Source organism: Ambystoma mexicanum, chromosome 6q (assembly GCF_040938575.1).
Source record: "Ambystoma mexicanum isolate Mex_15411 chromosome 6q, UKY_AmexF1_1, whole genome shotgun sequence".
NCBI classification, from domain to species: domain Eukaryota; kingdom Metazoa; phylum Chordata; class Amphibia; order Caudata; family Ambystomatidae; genus Ambystoma; species Ambystoma mexicanum.
The window spans coordinates 1,155,345,379-1,155,351,378 of record NC_090937.1 but is presented as its reverse complement, the minus strand read 5'-3'; the positions used below and the strand labels follow the sequence as shown (position 1 = coordinate 1,155,351,378).

The window sequence follows — 6,000 nt, the reverse complement described above, 5'->3', positions numbered from 1 at the left end:
AAAGCATTGGCGAAATTATAATTGCCATATGTATTTTTACCAATATTGAAATCCTACTGCTACCCTTTTAAGCCTGCAGGAAAGTCAAAATTGCACAACATTACATAAGTGCCTTTGTTATTGATCAGTGTAATTATTTCATGAAGTGAAATTTGCAGTAAGTGAAGAATTGTGATTGTGTTCTTTTAAAGTCACTTTTGTGATTTAGTTATTGTTAAGGATTTCAAAGGCACGGTACACTCCAGACCAGGACTCTTCCTACTGGCCACCGATGCAGCGCACAATGAAAATACTTTTATTTATTATGAATTCAATTTGAGAAGGCACCCAACCCACCGCACACCCACCCTTACAAACACCCCGGATCGCAATGAAACATGAACCAGACCGGTGTGTAATAATATCATATTTATTTATTTATTTTAAAATTTCAATGAAAATCACACAAATTTAATATAGGGCAGCAATCACCAGTGTGGTGATAATTACACTGTAAAATGATAGAACACACTCAGTTTGACCTTTTAACATCAGATATATAATGCACAAGTAAATACAGGCAAGATTATTTTTGGGAGGTGTTTTTTGATAGCACCACAGTTAGTATTTCCCCCTGCAACGTACCCTCAATCCCCTGTTAACTGGATTTTGTATGGGTAGAAAGAAGTAGCAATGAATGAGTCAGGGATACTAGGCAACAAACAGAATGCAAATCTGACCTTCCCCCTCTGAATGGGAGGTAAAATCAGATTGAAAACCTTTGGAAATTGAGCAAAATAGCACTCAGAATTGCTAAATACTTATTTCACATATGCGGTTGAATGAATGAGGTTGAAATGAGTATAGCAGTATCAAAGATGTAAGAACACTAGCAAACTACAAGGAAATGTACTAACAACAGGCATACAATTCAAAACATCGAGTTGGGAAGGAAAAAGACAATGCAGCCAAATCACAAGTGGAGAAATAGCATTTGCTTATTTTCACGGGTTTAAAATGACAAAACAGCTTGAAAAATGGGTTAAACAGACAAAATCGGAATGTGGTTTTGATGCTAAAGGACAAATGCACATCACAGAGAGAATATGAAAGTGAAAGGGTAACTCTGAATGGATGACAAGAGGAGATTCTGAATGGGAAAGGAAATTTGGTTTAAAAAAAATGAAAGCAGTTGTACAGGGAAAATCGGTTTGGAAAGGAAATGACAAGTTTTACTGAAGCTATATTTTAGTGGCTAGAAAAGAGGAACGTCGCCCGTAAAAAGGTTAAGCTGCTGTCTCAACCTCCTCACGCTGTGTCCCTCTTTATGGGGGAATTAATTAATGTATCCAAAATAGTACTAAGGACTTACACAAGGACTGAAATGAGTTGGGAAGAATGGCGCTAACACCTGGAGATAACTACAGATTTTCCTAAAAACAAGGTACACAGAGGATTCTGACAGTTTAAGGATTTTTGCTAAAGCAGCTATAGTATCTCTATGGGATTGGGCCTAATACAAGGTAACAAAGCAAGGGATGCAGTTTGTGGTTGCTGGGGAAGGGAAATACAACAAGCACTTGAATGAGGTAGCTTGGACAGCAGACCATGTTTCTGGACAGTGAGGCAAGGTCTGGTCACTGCACACAGCGGCGGCCTCTCCTAGAAGGGGACGGTTGGGCTTAGTCTGGTCATTGGACAGCAAGGTGGATCAGCTGGGCAAGCAGGTCACTGGGCAAAAGCCGGTCTGGTCACAGGATACTCCCAAAAGGGTACAACAGCTTTTCCCCCTTTCTCCCTGAATTATTGGGATTTTTGTGGGTTTTTTCTAGATCAGCGGTTCTGCCTGAATAGGGTCAGCTGTGCTCTAGTCTGGCAGTGGGATCTGGAATTTTTCCGGGTGAATCTGGAATGTCTGGATCTCTGTATGCGCTGGAGCTAGAACGTCAGAAGAGAGTGTCCAGAGCTCCCCATGCCTCTCCCTTATATAAGGAGCATGACAGCAGAGGATTTTACTATGGAGCAGAACTAAGCTAGACACACCTCTTAACATCGGATAGGTGAGCCTATGTATGTCGCCTCCTCCCGGGAGGCAGATTGGACTGAAGGAGGTGACTCAGTTTTATGGTGGATGTTTTTACAATGCGCTTTCTTCTACCAACGTTATTTTTGCCAAAAGCAGTTATGGAAAAAACACTCATATTTACAAATGTCATCATTAGGAAACATATACGGGCAGACTACATATCTTACAAGACACATGCTGATCCAAATTCCAAGACGTACAATGCTTTTTAGTCAATCTGTCAGTCTTTTGCCATTTCCATGAAAAATAGTTCACCTAAAATTCTACAATTTTACATATGTATACATACTATCACTGTCCATGTTCTCATTAATTTTCAAAGTTGTACCATGTATGTTTTCCCCAGAATTCACATTTTCCTGGGGTTTGCGTCTTAAACATGCTAGAAAAACCTACAACGTCTTATTTTAATGGCGCAAACATGACATTTAAATGGTCATAATTTCACATTAATATGTCTTTTGGTTACTGAAATAAATGACATAAGCTGCATAGTCTCTGAAATCAACTGGGCTGGCTTTGTGTTCCAAATATGGACTTTCCTTTCCAGGCCACAGCCAGATGTCAGGCTCTCGTCAGTTTAGCCCAGTGTTGTCATGGATTCACCTTTGAAGCCCTTCAGCTTGAGTAGAGGGGAGGTGTCACCAGGAATTCCCAACTCTGTGTCCTGGCAGTCTATTGTCTCATGCTGGAGCAGTGCCACCTCATCTGACGAGGGTGCAAGATGCTCCCCCTTGGCCCATTCATAGTTTCCAGGTGGCTGGTCCATTTGGGGGAACATGATCCTGTTCCCAGGAAAGGTAAGGTCCTTTGAAGCCAGTGCCCATCAAACAAACATGTTCTGCTGGCTTCACAGTAATTTTATTTATTTTCCTTTCCTTAACCAGAAAGCAAGCCTTTTAGAAATAAATGTCATGTATATGTTTCAAGCAAGCTCCCATCACATTTCTACGCAAGTGCAGGGCCTTCGTTAAACATTTCACTTTTTAAAAGGGCATTTTCTTGTTTGTCAAAAGGACCCTTTTACATGTGGGTTAATTCTAATGGGATGTCACTTTCACAAATGCGGCTTTTTCTCGCATCTAGATTCTGAACATTTATAGTCCTAGTCAATTTCTACTACACAGGAATCTGTCCAAGGCAGGGGTCCATTGAAACTGACATAAGCAAAGAGAGGGAGAGCTTCTTATGAAGGGTAGTCTGTGTTATTTTGTTGCAAAAAGTAAAATGCTTTCCATACGGCCTGGAGTGAAGTTCTCCGCTCTTTGACAGATGTTGTCTGACACAACATGCCATTCTGTGAGGAATGCCCCCATTTGCAGATGTACACCCTGAATATGGGTGTACATGAATGTGTCTTACAGGAACCAACCTGGGTAATGTTGAATAGATGAAAAGGGCATCAGTGTGCAGTCATTTTAGATGCAGAACATTTTCTTTTTCAGTGGGAAGTTTTGAGCTGGCAGCATAGCAGCGCTGCCTTTGAATTCTTTTCTTTGGTACACATGAGGAAAACACGAGTCGCCATTCTCTGGGTGTTCCAAGTTCCATCTCGCCCCATATGTGCCTGGTAAAGACAGCTCAGCCATTATTTTGGTGACTGCCAGTGGCGGCCCGCTATTTAGGGTGTGGGGGCGCCGCCCCCAGTCATTTGGAGTGCAGAGAGAAAAGAATCTTCCGTTTGTGATTGTGTCTATTGTAATTATTTAAGTGTGGTGGCTGACCGCAATGTATAGGTGTTAAATAAATTATCCGGTCTCGCTTGCTCAGCTCGTAGCAAGTTGTGCCTGACCACTGGAACTCGTCCCATTTTTTTAATCTGTCTAAGGCAAGGGTCCATTGAAACTGACATAAGCAAAGTGCTTCTTATAAAGGGGTAGTCTCTGTCATTTTGTTGAAAAAAGTAAAGCGTTTTCCATACGGCTTAGAGTGAAGTTCTCTGCTCTTTCACAGATTTTGTCTGACACAACATGCCATTCAGTGAGGAATGCCCCCATTTGCTGGTGTACACTCTGCATATGGGTGTAAATGAATGTGTCTTACTTGGTAATGCTGAAAAGATGAAAAGGGCATCAGTGCACAGTCATTTTAGATGCAGAACATTTTCTTTTTCAGTAGGATGTTTTGAGCTGGCAGCATAGCAGCGCTGCCCACAAATTATTTTCTTTGGTGCACATATGTGCCTGGTAAAGACAGTGCAGCCGTTATTTTGGTGACTGCAAAACACAGTTTTGGGTGCAAGGCAATGGTGCTCAACAGAGCCAGCGCAGCCATTCTGCTAGTAACTGCTGAAATGCAGTTTGGTGATGTCGGGGAGTTCTGCTGGGCTGATAAATGTACCCCACAGATCCCCTCCCCCCTGCTTCCCCGAGACTTCTTGTTGAGGGAGAGAAGGGAAAAGTTGGGATCATCGGGCATAGTTCTTCTTCCATCAGGGAGCGGTCGGCCACAATCCTGCCTTCGTCTTTTGTTGGAGAGTGTGAAAAGACACTCCCTTTCCTTCCTTCCCTTTCCGGGTCCTCTGAGACATCCTCATCGGTCTACCAGGGAATGGAATTAGTAATCTAATGGGAGATATATAAAAAACAGATTTTAGAATCTTGCACTGACAGTTTTCCTGGGAAGGTTTGAAGAGCAAAACAAAACATGCATTCTACATTCATCAGGGTACTTGAACAACCTCAGCAAACACTTTACTTAACAATACAAAGACAGGACATTTTTACACGACATTTTCATAATATTTTCTGTTCAATAACACTGAATTACACCCTGTTAGATATACCTATGGGCCTACCTATTCCCTTCTGCTTTTCCTTTTCCTTGCTTTTCCCTTTTCTTGCTTCATATTCTCCAGGGGTCTCCTCTATTTGACTTTCCTTGGGCCCCTCTATCAGCTGCAAGTGTGTCTGGGGTGACAACTCTTTAACTGATTAATGTTGACCCATTTCTCTTCTGACATCTCTCCTTTGGGGATGCAGATTCTGTAGGCGACAGGTGAAATATTATCTACAATTTCAAAAGGTCCGCACCAGGAAGGGAGAAATTTCCGCTCATTAGTCTGCTTCCTTTGAAAATTGTACGAGTAGACCCTGTCTCCTACTTGGTATTCCTTTTTTTGCTGTTTTCAAATCATATTGAGTTTTCATCCCCTCTGCTGATTTTTCCAGATTCCGCTGAGCGTATGCAAAAGCATGCTGAAGGTGTTTTCTTATATTCACAACATATTCATGAGTTGTGGAGGCGTTTTATCAGTGTCTGCTCTTGTTTTCTATAGAGCAGATGCTGAGGCAGCACCATTTTTCATCCAGTCATTAGCTCAAGTGGAGACATTTTGGTTGCAGAAGATGGTGTAGATCTGATGGCCATCAGGACAAGCGATAATTGGATGTCCCAACTTGGCCCAGAATCTGCTACAAACCTTTTTAGAATGCTCATAATGGTTTTATTGTACCTCTCAACTCCCTCACTAGAGGAGAGCAGTATGCAATGTGAAGTTTCCTTTTTACCCAGAGTATCTCCCACATCTTTATCACTTTGCTGGTGAAGTGACTTCCTCAGTCTTACTAAATCCTGTGAGGTAGGCCAAAACTCAAGATGTGGTTGATCATTAGGGCAGCTGCTGTTTCTGCCTTGCAATTTGGGGAAGGGAGGCATTCCACCCATTTGGTAAACAAGCATGTTACTGTTAACATGTACTTGTTCCCCCTACAGGAGCAAATCACTGGTCCGATGAAATCTACTTGTAAATCTGACCAAGGCAGTGTCATCCCCCTCTTCTGGAGGGAAGCTCGGTGTGTGAGTGAGCGTGGCTGAAATTGTGCACACACAAGACACCCATTCAAACATTGGTTGAGGTCCTGCCCCATGTGTGGCCAGTATGCAACCCCTCGCAAGATTTCTAGAGTAGTGTGAAACCCCAAATGACCAGCTGT

At 42.3% G+C, this 6,000-nt stretch overlaps 1 long non-coding RNA gene across 1 annotated transcript in view; it reads right to left on the bottom strand.

Annotated features, from left to right (window-relative positions):
* Positions 1-393: 393 nt before the first annotated feature.
* The window catches only part of LOC138516539 (uncharacterized), a 203,757-nt gene continuing 198,150 nt past the window's right edge, over positions 394-6,000 (bottom strand). The window contains exon 4 of the long non-coding RNA XR_011282283.1: positions 394-4,629. This is a non-coding gene — a long non-coding RNA (uncharacterized lncRNA). The remainder of the gene's footprint in view (positions 4,630-6,000) is intronic.